Source organism: Nicotiana tabacum, chromosome 11 (genome assembly GCF_000715075.1).
Source record: "Nicotiana tabacum cultivar K326 chromosome 11, ASM71507v2, whole genome shotgun sequence".
Classification (NCBI taxonomy): Eukaryota; Viridiplantae; Streptophyta; class Magnoliopsida; order Solanales; family Solanaceae; genus Nicotiana; species Nicotiana tabacum.
In genome coordinates, this window is record NC_134090.1 from 168,353,410 (window position 1) to 168,367,154 (window position 13,745).

The window sequence follows — 13,745 nt, forward strand, 5'->3', positions numbered from 1 at the left end:
AGAGTGTTAATGTTGCTAATTCGACCAATGGCAGTCTAGAAAGGGCATCTACCACCTTATTCTCCTTCCCCTTTTTGTACTCAATCACAAAGTCATATTACATAAGTTTAGTTATCCATTTCAGCTGGGATCCTGTGTGCAGCTTCTGTTCCAGGAGGAATTTCAGTGCCTTTTGGTCTGTCTTAACTGTAAAGGGTCTTCCAGTTAAATATTGTGACCATTTGTTCACTACCACGACTAAGGATAACAGCTCCTTGTCATACACTAAGAAGGTTTGATGCTATGGAGATAAGCCTTTGCTTAGGTAGGCTATAGGCTGACCTTTCTGAATTAATACAGTTCCTATTCCCACACTGCATGCATCTGTCTCCACAACAAATGGTATAGAGAAATCAGTGTCACACCTCCTTTTTACCACCCAAGAGGGGGATATAAGGGAGTTTTTCCCAATTAAAGTGACATTATTCGAAATGGGATTAATTATTTATTTTTCAGAGTCGCCACTTGGAATAGTTTATTTGGTGTCCTAAGTCACCGATTTATTTTAAAATCCCAAGTCAAGGAAATTTGACTTTATTTAAAAGTTTGCGAACCAAAAATATTAGATAAGGAATTCTGTTAAACCGGGAGAAAGTGTTAGGTATTCTCGGATTTCGTGGTTCTAGCACGGTCGCTTAACTATTAATAATTGGCCTCATTATCTAATTTATTACATGTTTTAACCTATTGTGCATTTTTAACTTAGAAACGCTTTTAATTGATTTAAACCGCTTTTAGAAAGATTCAATGTCATTTAAAACACATCGTAAACCACGCTACATGAAATACACCCGCGGTTCGCAACACGCTTTATTTCACATTATTGAGAATTGGGTCACATGAAATGTACACCCGGATTTAGTAATTAAAAATCACAACTACGTCACGGGAACCGTACCTGTAGCTATGATGAATTATTTAAAGAACGCGCCTAAAGCAACTACGAAGGTTCAAATTAATAACAACATTTGTGAGGGCCATGGAGAGTTTAATTGATGGCATACCTCGACTTTAAAAGTATTAAACTCTCGAATTAAATTTGTGAGGGCCATATATTATGGTTTTAAGCATGACACATCTCAAATTATTTTAAGAAAAGGGGTATATATTTTTAAAGGCAATCTAAAGGTACTCTTATTTTTAATCTAATTCAAAACTAGTTATCACAACTATATCGTGGGAACCATATCTGTAGTTGTAATAATTTAATTGCGCGCCTAAAGCAAATTACAGGTATTTAAAGAATTAATTACTTCAAAGTTTGTATTACTAATAAGAGGGTCATGGGTAATTTTTAATGAAAGATGGCACGCCTCCAACCATTTTAAAAGGATTACACTTAATTAAACCTAAAGATATTTACATCCAAAAATGGGCTCAAGCCATTGATTAATGTGTAAAGCAATGCAACAAGCCTAAGCTAATCGAGGCAGGAACTGGGCCAACGCCAGGCCCAGTGTATTATTGCACGCTTCTCCTCTTCTTTGATAAAAGAGATGGGCATCATCACTCATTTGGCTCAGAATTGAGCCTAGGTGCAAGTTACGCAATTAAACCCAAACGCAAGCCAAAAAGAGATTCCCTGCTACAGGCATAATGAGTTGGCTACTGCATAATTGACAAAGTAAGAGGAAATTCAAAAGTCCTCACTACATTGGAACCTCTGACATGCTGACAAACATATACACATAGTGACAAAAATAGTAAATAAAAGAAATCAGTCTTTACAAACACATGTTACTGGCATGCACCCATTCATTCTTCTAATTAAGGATTAAACATTAGTCTTTCAATTTTACTTGACTAACAGTGAATGAATAAACATCAGAAATACACATAAAACATTACTCGCACACACACATCATACAAGAAATAGACATGAATCTCGATCAGTTGCACCGAAATTTTACGAGACACTACAGATAAAGCCTTATCTCTCTATGTAAAAATCTTTGCATTTTTTTCAAATAATCACAGAGTAAGCAAATAAGCAGCTGGCTTTTCTCACAAGCATATATATCTTCTCATAGAATGACATCTAGAGGAAATGGCTTTTGGGCAAAAATGTGTATTGTTCCATAACTACACCTTCCAACCTAAAGGCTCCAACTCCTCTAGGCTCCAAATCCTCTCACTATTCCAGATTCCATTTATGACACAGGAAGATTTTGGGCAATGAATACCAAGGAAGAGAAAAGTCCCCTTTACTAGTGTAATAGACAATTGTACAATCAAAATTCTAACTTTACTAGTAAACACATAAGGAAAGGAACTTCCATAAATGAAGACTAATCATATAAGACCAAATTAAAACTGCATTACGAGCTGAGACAGAAATAAAGAGATGCAGCAGAACCATTACACGAGAGCTTTTGACGATGTTATATATGAAGGGGTTCTAATGGGAGAGGTAACTGATAAGGGAACTAAAAGGAAAAGAGAAGAAGTGATTAACCAACCTAAAACCAATGCACATCAATAAACACACACATACAAACATATATTCTGCTGTATCTCAGTGTCGTTTTAAGCCTGAATCTTTAGTTTAAACGAGAAGAGGCTACAAAAAGTAATGCACGACTCAATGAGCACTTTAAACGACTTAAAATTTTGATCTTTATATACAACAACATCATGCTCAAATATATTTGACTTATGCTATTGAAACCAAAGACAAACAATGAGAGGGATTCAAAGCTAGCATCAACGATTGAGCCAACTGGTCTTACAAAACTGGGTAGAAACTAACGAAAGCAATTTTTCATTTCATGATCCGATGTAGAGCAACAAAGAAGATGAACATACCTATTAGCAAAACAACTGAAAATATCAACTGAAACTCTGAAATAGGAGAAGAAATTCAGCAAGAGTAACAATAGCTCAATAGATCAGCCAACCAAATCCAAATTGCAACAAAAAATCGGACAGAAAAACCACAGCGCCAAAGCTCCAAATCCCAGCGACAAAACCCCAACTTAAACTTCAATCCAAAACCATACTTGAAGAACAGAGATCGAAGAGAAAATGCGGAGATTTGTAATTTTAAATTCTTTTGAAATGAAGTGAAACTTGAATCAACAATCAAACTCAAACCATACTTTATATATATATATATATATATATATATATATATATATATATATATATATATATATATATATATATATATATTTATTTTTTATTTGATGCCGAATCAGAAAAGAAAAGGCCTCAGAAGAAGAAAAACTTCAAAACCCTAGAAATTTTACTACTAAATGTTCTGAAGATTTTTTCTCTGATATTTCCTTAGCTCTTAAACAAGAAAACTCACCTTTTATATATCCCTCCAAAAATCTTGAAGCTTCTGCCCAAATATCCGAAAATCCTCATGTTTTTGAACGATTTTTGGGACAAATGGAAGGCATGGATCGATTTACATCCATCCACAACTCCCATTCATCCAGCAAATTATTCCATCGTACAAAAATCGTACAATTTTGGAGAGAATATTCTTTCTCCTCTGACAGAAAACCATTGAAATAAAGTGACGTGGAGAGGAGGAGACCCATTTGAGTGAACTCGCCTGAGTTTCAGGCGAGTTGAGGTTGGGCTCAATGAGGGAGATGTTGAACAGTAACGGATGTGCGTCGTTTCTGTGTTATTTGGGTCTAGGGTTTGGATTAGGGAAATGGTATAAGGAGGCTTATATATGGAGGGAGACGGGCGGGTCAAAATAGGCGGGTTTGGTCCGATTCTTCTTGGGCTGGGGCGGTAAAGGAGAGTATTTAGGCTGAGGGTTTAAGGGTGCAACCCAAGTGTGCTAGACCCACTTTAAAATCATTTTTCCCTCTTTCTTTATTATATCTTTAATCTCTTTTTTTAAAGTAAAAGAAAAATCCCAAATTAATCTAAATTATTTAACAAAATAGAATTAAACTAATTATCTAATTACAAAATTATAAACATCACTTAATTCTACATTAAAAGAAAAATTAATAAATTAAAAATTTAAAGACAACAAATGTAAAATTGAGCTATTTTGTGATTTTCAAATTTCTATAAAATAAATAATTACTGATTAATTCTAAAAAATGCAAAAACAAATCCTAAGTACAATGCATAATATTTTGGGTATTTTTCATGATTTGAATAAAAATTAAACATGCACATAAATGCAAATAATTAAGAAAATTCTATCAAAATTCTTAAAATGGCAAATAATTAACAGAAAACCTATTTTCTTGGGATTTTATATGAATATTTTATATAGGGTAAAAATCACATACTTACAGCTGCCCCTATTTTCTCGGAAACACGAAAGATTTTAGGGCAAAGACAAAATGAGCAACTATGAGGGATTTTTGCCCGTTTGAAACTCCATGAGAAACATCTTTTGAAAAAGCCTGACTGAACCTTGCTTCGGAGGTTGCCTACATATCCTTGGCTATAAAGGAATCAGGTTAGTGTAGTTCTGGAAGTTTTGGTAGCTGGGACTACCGGAAAACTGTGATTTCACTGCTGTTGCTGTTGTTTCTACTTTGCTGAACTCCTTCTTACACCAAATGAAAGATAGAAAGCTAAACTAACTAAACATATCAACTACGAGTTACAAGATTCCTATCTATAAACCTTCTAAAGCTTGATCTTGAGTCTTGGATGGTTCTTCCTGCAGACTCTGATCTGAATCTTGATGGTCTTAGTTGCAACCGCTGGTTCATTCTTCTTTTCGGATCGAGGCGGGACATGCAAAACTTGTGACTTCAATCATATCTTGGGCAGTCTGTATCTTTTACCCGCTGCTGCACTTAGAGTTCAGTTTATTTTCTTGTTCTTCTTTTCTTTTATTTAGGTTGAGACTCCTTCTTTTGGTCATCTCAATCTTGTGCCTCACAGTGAAAACCTATTCAGGCACCAAAGCAAACAAACGAACGAAATTTTTCTGCCCCAGTTTTCATTAGGAAAATTTTGTGAGTTATTATAACAAAAATCTAAACTATTTATTTATTTGAAAGCAATAAAATAAGGATTGTGTATCCTTGGGAAAAAGATATTAGGGAGTGGATCCTTATATCTATACTAAAATCAACCAGGGAGTGGAGACCCTATGTTGGAAAAATGACTAGGGAGTGGAGACCCTATGTCTTAAAATAATTTCAACTAGGGAGTGGAGACCCTATGTTGGAAAAGCAGACTAGGGAGTGGAGACCCTATGTTGGAAAAGCTGACTAGGGAGTGGAGACCCTATGTATAAAATAAAATTAACTAGGGAGTGGAGACCCTATGTCTAAAATAAACTCAACTAGGGAGTGGAGACCCTAGGTTGGAAAGGCGACTAGGGAGTGGATACCCTATGTCTAAAATAAACTCATCTAGGGAATGGAGACCCTATGTTGGAAAAGAAGACTAGGGAGTGGAGACCCTATATCTTAAATAAAATCAACTAGGGAGTAGAGACCCTATGTTGGAAAGGTGATTAGGGAGTGGAGACCCTATGTCTAAAATAAAATCAACTAGGGAGTGAAGACTCTATGTCTAAAATAAGCTCAACTAGGGAATGGAGACCCTATGTTGGAAAGACGACTAGGTAGTGGAGACCCTATGTCTAAAAATAAACTTAACTAGGGAGTGGAGACCCTATGTTGGAAAAACGTAACTAGAGATTGGGGACCCTAAGCTACCATTTTTTTTTGAATTTTTCTTCTGATATCTTTTTTTTCATTTTGTTTCTTCCTCTTTTTTCTTTTCTTCTCTTTTTTTATTTCATGGAATGAGTGAATGTGGGAAAGAATTTTAGAGAGGACTTCCCTTTTATGGATTGTTGCTACAAAACTGTTTCTAGTCCTCACGCATTTTCTTTTGGTTGCACCTTCTTCTTGCAAGGTTGCTTTGGATTGCACCTGTTTCATGTTTTCAAACAAAGAACAATTGTTAGTTTGAAACGGTGGTTGGTTTAGTGGCCTTGATTATTTTTGATCACTCGATCTTAGCCCGACTCTTTTAATGGGAATCTCTGTTGCTTGCTGGCTTTCTGGAGATCGATATCTCTTCTAAAACTAAGGACCCTAACTTTCCAAAATTTTCACATGACGGTTCACCCGTGTGGGACTTTGGATTTTTCATCTTATTCTGCCTTTATAGGCACTTAACTTTGGATTTCTTTCATTTTCAATAATTTTGACTTTGGAGCATCGGCCATTACGGCCAGTCGGGATCGACTTGATGCACCTGCTGAGGCTGGGTGCTTTTTTTTTGCATTCGGATATTGTCAAGCAGAACCCTATAAACCAATCTTGCCATCTTTTCTCCACTAATTTCAGAGAAGAATTAAACTGAAAGAGATTCAAAGAAAAGTAAACAAAGGATAGGAAAGTGAATTTAAAGAGAAGTGTCTCTTTTGGGGAGGAAAGAAGGACTTATCTGGAGTGCATGTAGACTTAAATAGACATGACATGCTTCTTATACTGGATACTCGATCTACGCAACTATCCAACTTCTCATAAACCCATTATGACCCATGTTTTAAAACCGGGAAACCTTGACAGGACTCTTTCAGTGCTAATGTTTGTAAGGTATTCTTCCTTTTCGATCAATGGCGCCCTTTACGGGTTTTCGCCAATTGACCTCTCTCATTTCTCTTCTCACCGTTGCCTTATAGTGCTCTTTACGAGTTTTCACTTACAAGACTCTCTCATTTTCAATTTCTCTCCTCACCATCACCTTACGGTGCCCGTGTGGGTTTTCACCAATAAGACTCTCTCATTTTGTTTCTCTCATCTTGATTGCATCGGATCCAAATAGTTGCATTCTCCGACCCTTGAACATTCTCACCGATTGATAGGAAGGACTTGAAAGGATTTGGGTAAACATAATTTGGATCGAATTACAACTTTGGAACCATTTAGGCGGGATCATTGTCGAACTATTACAACATCTGCCCCAGTTTTACTTTTGGGGGAATTTGGAGTTTTATTTTGGTGTGACTGAACCCTAGAGAGAGGCTGCCTACGTATCCTTTCAGAATCAAGCCGAACATAGTTCAGGGAAACTTTTGTTTTGTTGTTTTTCTTTTTCTTTTGTTTTGATTTTTTTTTGAAACGTTTTCAGGTTCCAAAAGGGGTAATCAAACAAAGGTAACCGGCTCAAAGGGTTAGCAAAAGGGTTGAAGTGTTTGGGGTAGCGAGAATGAAAGCCTTCATCATCCCAATCGGATAATATTAGTACCACAAAAGATTTAAACGTAGTACCTTTTGATTGCGTCTGCATTTACGGCTGTTTCAAGGTCATTTCCTTCAATGTCTCCCAAGTACAATGCCTTTTTGGCAATAATTTTCAAAGAGTGTATGGGCCCTTCCAGTTAGGAGCGAACTTTCCTTTTGCTTTATTGTGATGAGGGAGAATACATCTCAAAACAAGTTGCCCCACTTCAAAGTTCCTAGGCCGCACTTTCTTATTGTAGGCACGGGCCATTCTTTGTTGATACAACTGCCCGTGGCAAACTGCGGCCATCTGCTTTTCATCAATCAGGGTTAACTGTTCCAGAAGGGTTTTGACCCATTCACTGTCCTCAATCTCAGCTTCTACAATGATCCGAAGAGAGGGCATTTCAACTTCTGCGAGTATCACGGCTTCAGTGCCATAAACCAAAAGATATGGGGTTGTTTTGACTGATGTGCGCACAGTTGTGTGATATCCCAACAATGCAAACGACAACTTTTCATGCCATTGCCTGGAACTTTGGATCATCTTCCTAAGAATCTTCTTGATGTTCTTAATTGCTGTTTCGACAGCACCATTAGCTTTAGGCCGATAAGGGGTAGAATTTCGATGCGTGGTCTTGAACTGCTCACATATTTCCCTCATCAAGTGGTTATTCAAGTTTGCAACATTGTCCGTAATGATAGTTGCAGGAATACCAAAACGGCAAATGATATTGGAGTGCACGAAGTCTACCACTGCTTTCTTAGTGACCGCTTTGAGAGTGACTGCCTCAACCCATTTTGTAAAGTAATTAATGGCAACCAATATGAATCTATGCCCATTTGAAGCTTTTGGCTCGATTGTCCCAATGACATCCATACCCCAGGCAACGAACGACCATGGTGCCAACATAGGATGCAGTTCTGTAGGTGGTGCATGAATCAGGTCACCGTGTACCTGACACTGATGACATTTCCGGACAAAACTGAAGTAATATTTTTCCATAGTCATCCAGTAATAGCCTGCACGAAGGATTTTCTTTGCCAGAACATATCTGTTCATATGGGGTCCACACACCCCTGTGTACACTTCATGCATGATTCCTCCGACCTCTTCGGTATCCACACATCTCAATAAATTAAGATCTGGAGTCCTTTTGTACAAGACCTCTCCGCTCAAGAAGAAACTGATGGCAAGCCTTCTAATGGTTCTCTTTTGGTCTCCACTGGCTTGCTCGGGATATTCTTTCGTTTTCAGAAATCTCTTGATATCATGATACCATGGCTGAATATCCGGTTCTGCCTCAACCGTATTGCAGTAACCATGCCTTTCTCGGATTTGGATTCCAACGGGTCAATGTGGAGATTGCCTGGATATGGAAACATCGAGACTAAAGTAGCGAGTGCATCAGCCAATTCATTGTGAAAACAAGGAATGTACCTAAACTCGACTGACTTGAACCGCTTGCTAAGATCTTCCACATGTTGCATGTATGGAATAAGCTTGACATTTCGAGTTTCCCATTCACTCTGAGCTTGTCGGATAATCATGTCTGAATCTCCCATGATTAACAATTCTTCCATATATTTGTCAATTGCCATATTCATACCGATAATATAGGCTTCACACTCAGCAGTGTTGTTAGTGCCGAAAAACCGAAGTCGGGCTATGGTAGGATAGTGCTGACCAGTGGGTGAGATCAAGATTGCCTCGATCCCGATACCCTTTGCATTCACAGCTCCATCGAAGAACATTTTCCAAGCATTGGTGTCTTCTAAAATTACCTCGACTGAGTACACCTCCTCGTTTGGGAAGTAAGTACTCAAAGGCTGATATTCAACAGGGTTTTCAGTTAGGTGATCTGCTAGAGCCCGGGCTTTCATTGCCGTGTGTGTGACATAGATTATGTCAAATTTAGTGAGCAGGATCTACCATTTTGCTAACCTCCCTGTGGGCATCAGCTTCTGGAATATGTACTTCAAAGGGTCCAGCCTGGTGATGAGATAAGTGGTGTAGGACAACAAGTAATGCCTAAGCTTCTGAGGGATCCAAGTTAGAGCGCAGCAAGTCCTTTCCAACAAAGTGTATTTGGCTTCATAATTGGTGAACTTCTTGCTCAGATGGTAGATTTCCTATTCTCTCTTTCCGGTCACATCGTGTTGCCCGAAGATACAGCCAAAGGAATTCTCCCAGACTGTTAGATACAAAAACAAAGGCCTCCCCGGTTCGGGTGGGACCAAGACTGGCGGGTTCGATAGATATTCTTTAATTTTGTCAAAGGCTTCTTGACACTCATCTGTCCATTTAATTCCTACATCTTTTTTCAACAACTTGAATATGGGCTCACATGTGGAAGTCAACTGAGCAATGAATCGGCTGATATAGTTCAACCTTTCCAACAAACTCATGACCCCTTTCTTGGTTTTCGGAAGAGGCAAATCCCGAATAGACTTTATCTTTGTTGGATCTAGCTCGATGCCCCTCCGACTGACTATAAATCCCAAAAGCTTGCCAGACGACACCCCAAACGCAGATTTAACTTCAAATTATACTTACGCAACCGCTCAAAGAACTTTCTCAGGTCCTGAACATGATCTTCTTGTGTTCTGGATTTGATGATCACAACGTCCACATACACCTCGATCTCTTGGTGCATCATGTCATGAAAGATGGCAGTCATGGCACTCATATAAGTTGCACTGGCATTCTTCAAATCAAAAGGCATAACCTTGTAACAATAAGTGCCCCAGGGTGTGGTGAAGGCTATCTTTTCCACATCTTCTTCATCCATCAAGACCTGATGATATCCAGCATAACAATCCACGAAAGATTGTATCTCATGTTTGGCACAGTTGTCAACAAGTATGTGGATGTTCGGCAAAGGGAAGTTGTCTTTGGGACTTGCTTTGTTCAGATCTCGATAGTCAACACACACTCGAGTTTTCCCATCTTTCTTTGGCACGGGAACCACATTAGCTAACCATGTAGTGTATCAGACCACTCGGATCACCCCCGCCTTCAACTCTTTTACTTCTTCTTTGATCTTGTCACTGATATCCATTTTGAACTTCCTTTGTTTTTGCTGGATACGGGGATAATCAGGGTAAGTCGGCAACTAGTGGACCACCAAATCGACACTTAACCCTGGCATGTCATCGTATGACCAAGCAAACACATCTTTGAATTCGAACAAAAGTTGGATCAATGCATCCCTGGTTCTTTCATCCGTGTGAATGCTTATCATGGTTTCTTGGACCTCTTCAGAATTACCCAAATTAACCGGCTCGGTTTCATTTAAGTTTAGCTTAGGTTTATTCTAGAATTGTTCCAATTCTCGGTTTATTTCCCTAAAAGCCTCTTCTTCATCATATTCCGATTCTTGATTCATTATTTCACAATTAGACAGTGCGTTTGGATCTAGGCATGAAGTTCGCAAGCATGTCATGTTATTTAAAGCCGCATTATTAGAACTGAAAGAAGAAATAACAAAAATCAGAAAGAATAAAGAGAGATTCATGAACAATGAAATATTGATTTCATTTCATTGAATTTTGAAGATAACGGGGTTTACATCGGAATTTAAAGACAGTAAACTAAAAGAAACATCCGAGTTACACCCTAGATAACTCGTGATGTAGAAAAGGTGGCAAGATTGGACTACCGGGATTCCCGCTTGACTGGGAACAAAGTAGCCTTCTAGTTTTGCAACTTGGTATTGGGTCCCATATACAGCACCTCAGCGGTGCTCGAGCCTTCTCCCGGCTAGACCATGTAGGTTTCATACAACATCTGCCTCATGGCTCCACATATGTCCTCAATTTCCTCGGCCGTGAAGGCCTCATCTTCCTCTTCTATGTAGTTGGGCTTGACGAATGTCTTGAAAAGGTAGGGGATCGGCTGAGGCAAGACCTAACCATTGTTCTTTCGCTCATTTGCCCATGTCACATCAGCTTCTATGGCATGAAAACCCACCCCGAAGAACTTCTTGCTGGAAGGTAGAGTGATAGGTTCTGTGATACCTTGTAATGACGCCCCGAGTCCCTTCCCAGGCTTATAACCATGCTTGATCATTTCAGCAGCAACCATGATGGATGCATTTGACAGAAAAGGCTGAGGACAAGAGCTTCCCTCCTCACATTAATCTGCGACCACCACCTCGAAAGCTTAATAAACTATATGCTCGCTACCTTCCCTGGCTTCGAGACATGGGACTGATGGGTCCCGATAAATTGACTGCTCGTCTTCTCCATGAACTACAATTTCCTGGTCTTCATATTCAAATTTCACTATCTAGTAGAGAGTGGAAGGTACGGCCCCTGCCGCGTGAATCCAAGGTCTTCCCAAGAGGAAATTATAAGAAGTGTCCATGTCTAGGACCTGAAAGGTCACCTCAAAATCCATAGGACCAATAGTCAAAATCAAATCGAACTCACCTATGGTGTCTCTTTTGATGCCATCAAAGGCACGCACACAGACATTGTTAGGCCTGATTCTCTCAGTTTCAATCTCCATTCTTTGCAAAGTTGAAAGACGGCAGATATCAACCCCTGATCCACCATCCACCGTGACTCTTTTTACATAGTACCCCTCACAATTAACTGTCAAATGGAGGGCTTTGTTATGGGCGGCCCCTTCTGGGGGAAAATCATTCTTGCTAAAGGAAATCTGATTGACTGTGAAGAATCTTTCTGCCATCCTTTCCAGTTGTTCGACAGTGGTTTCAATCAGAACACAAGCCTCATTGAGGGTCTTTATCAACACTTTCTAATGTTCAGTTGAGCTTATCAGTAGATACAGAAGCAAGACCTGAGCGGGAGACTTCCAGAGTTGGTCTATTACCTCATAGTCCACAATTTTCATTTTACGGAAGAATTCTTCGGCCTCCTCGGCACTGACAAGCTTCTTGAGTGGGAAACGCTTCTTATTGGCTTTGTTCAAATCCTTCAAGTTAAGGTATTTCTCAGCTGGGTTAGTTTTATTTGCTTCTGCTAGGACCTCTTTCCCTTGTAGGTTACTACCGCCTTGTTGTAATTCCATAGGACGATAGTAGGGTCTGTCATGGGCCTCTATGGTGCGCGGCCAATAACCACGGGGTCATTCAGACTTGGTAAAATTACTGGCCCCCGTACCACAAAGGTCCCTTTAGGCACGTACATCTTAGGTCCATTGTTCAACTTAAACATTTTTGGTGGGCTCAATGTCATTTGCTCTTTCCTGTGACCCCAGGGAACATAAAGAATGGCATCTTTTGGGGGTACTGCCCCAGTTTTAGTTTCCACTGTCTTTTCTGTATTTTGAGGGGTGGGTTTACTCTTCTTCTCTCCATTGTCTTGCTTTGCAGCAGCCTTTGGCTTTTTCTCGACATCATCAATTGCAATGATGGCTTTCAAAGAAGGATCAAACTCCTTATCTTTGCAAATTATTCCAATGATCGGCCCGTTGTTGTGAGCCCGTTGTTGTGAGCCAGTAATCATTCCAATCATTCCAATGACCGGCCCTTTTCTCTATGAGATTTTCAACAGCCCTTTTCAGAGTCCAACAATCTTTAGTGTCATGTCCTTCTGCTCCTGAATGGTAAGCACATCGAGTACCGACTCGGTAGGAGGGCGACTCTGGGTTTTGCCTGGTTTGGGGTACATGTTGCAACAAACCTATTTGGACCAGTTTAGGGAAAAGGCTAGTGTATGACTCACTAATAGGCGTGAAGTTTGTTCTCCTGGGTGGCTCCTAAGCACAGGCATTGTAGGGGAAGTTTTTTTGTGGAGGTCGGGGATTATACTGAGCTTGGTGGAGGGTGATTTCTAGTAAATGAAGCTTGATTTTGGTTGAATTATTGTTGTGGCCGAGCGTATGACTGGGCATTCATTATTGCATATGGCTGAGGAGCCATAATATAGGCCACATCCTGATGAGGATAATAAAGTTGTGGGGTGCTTGAAGGGAAGTAACCTTTGGGTGGATGGGGCTTTCTCAGACTTGAAGCTGCCATCGCTACCTCTTCTTTGTTCTTTCTGTTTGCCACACCTCTGGACCCGCTTTGAATTGCTTGGGATGTAGCTCTTATGGCAGATTAGCTCAATATGCGCCCTGTTTTCAGACCATTCTCGACCATCTCACCAATCTTGATGGCCTCAGCAAACGGTTTCCCCATTGCAGATATCATATTTTGAAAGTAGTAAGCCTCTTGGGCTTGTATAAAAACACTAATCATTTCCGTTTCATCCATCGAGGGCTTAACTCTGGTCGCTTGTTCGCCATTTAACAGCATATTCTCGGAAACTTTCTGATGGCTTCTTCTTGAGATTTGACAGAGAATTCCTATTGGGAGCTATGTTTATGTTATACTAAAACTGACTTAGAAAATTTCGAGCCAGATCATCCCAAATATGCCAACGAGATATGTCCTGATCCATGTACCACTCAGATGCAATGCCAACTAGACTCTCTCCGAAATAAGCCATTAGGAGCTCTTCTTTTCCGCCTGCCCCTCGTAATTGATTGCAGTACCTCTTGAGATGGGCTATGGGATC

General features: G+C 39.7%; 1 long non-coding RNA gene across 1 annotated transcript; it reads right to left on the reverse strand.

Moving 5' to 3' along the window:
• Nucleotides 1-1,281: 1,281 nt before the first annotated feature.
• On the reverse strand, nt 1,282-3,766 carry LOC107777359 (uncharacterized). The gene is made up of 2 exons (XR_001646178.2): nt 3,350-3,766; nt 1,282-1,647 (listed from the first exon to the last, which is right to left on the reverse strand). It is a non-coding gene; the product is annotated as an uncharacterized LOC107777359 (long non-coding RNA).
• Nucleotides 3,767-13,745: the final 9,979 nt, after the last annotated feature.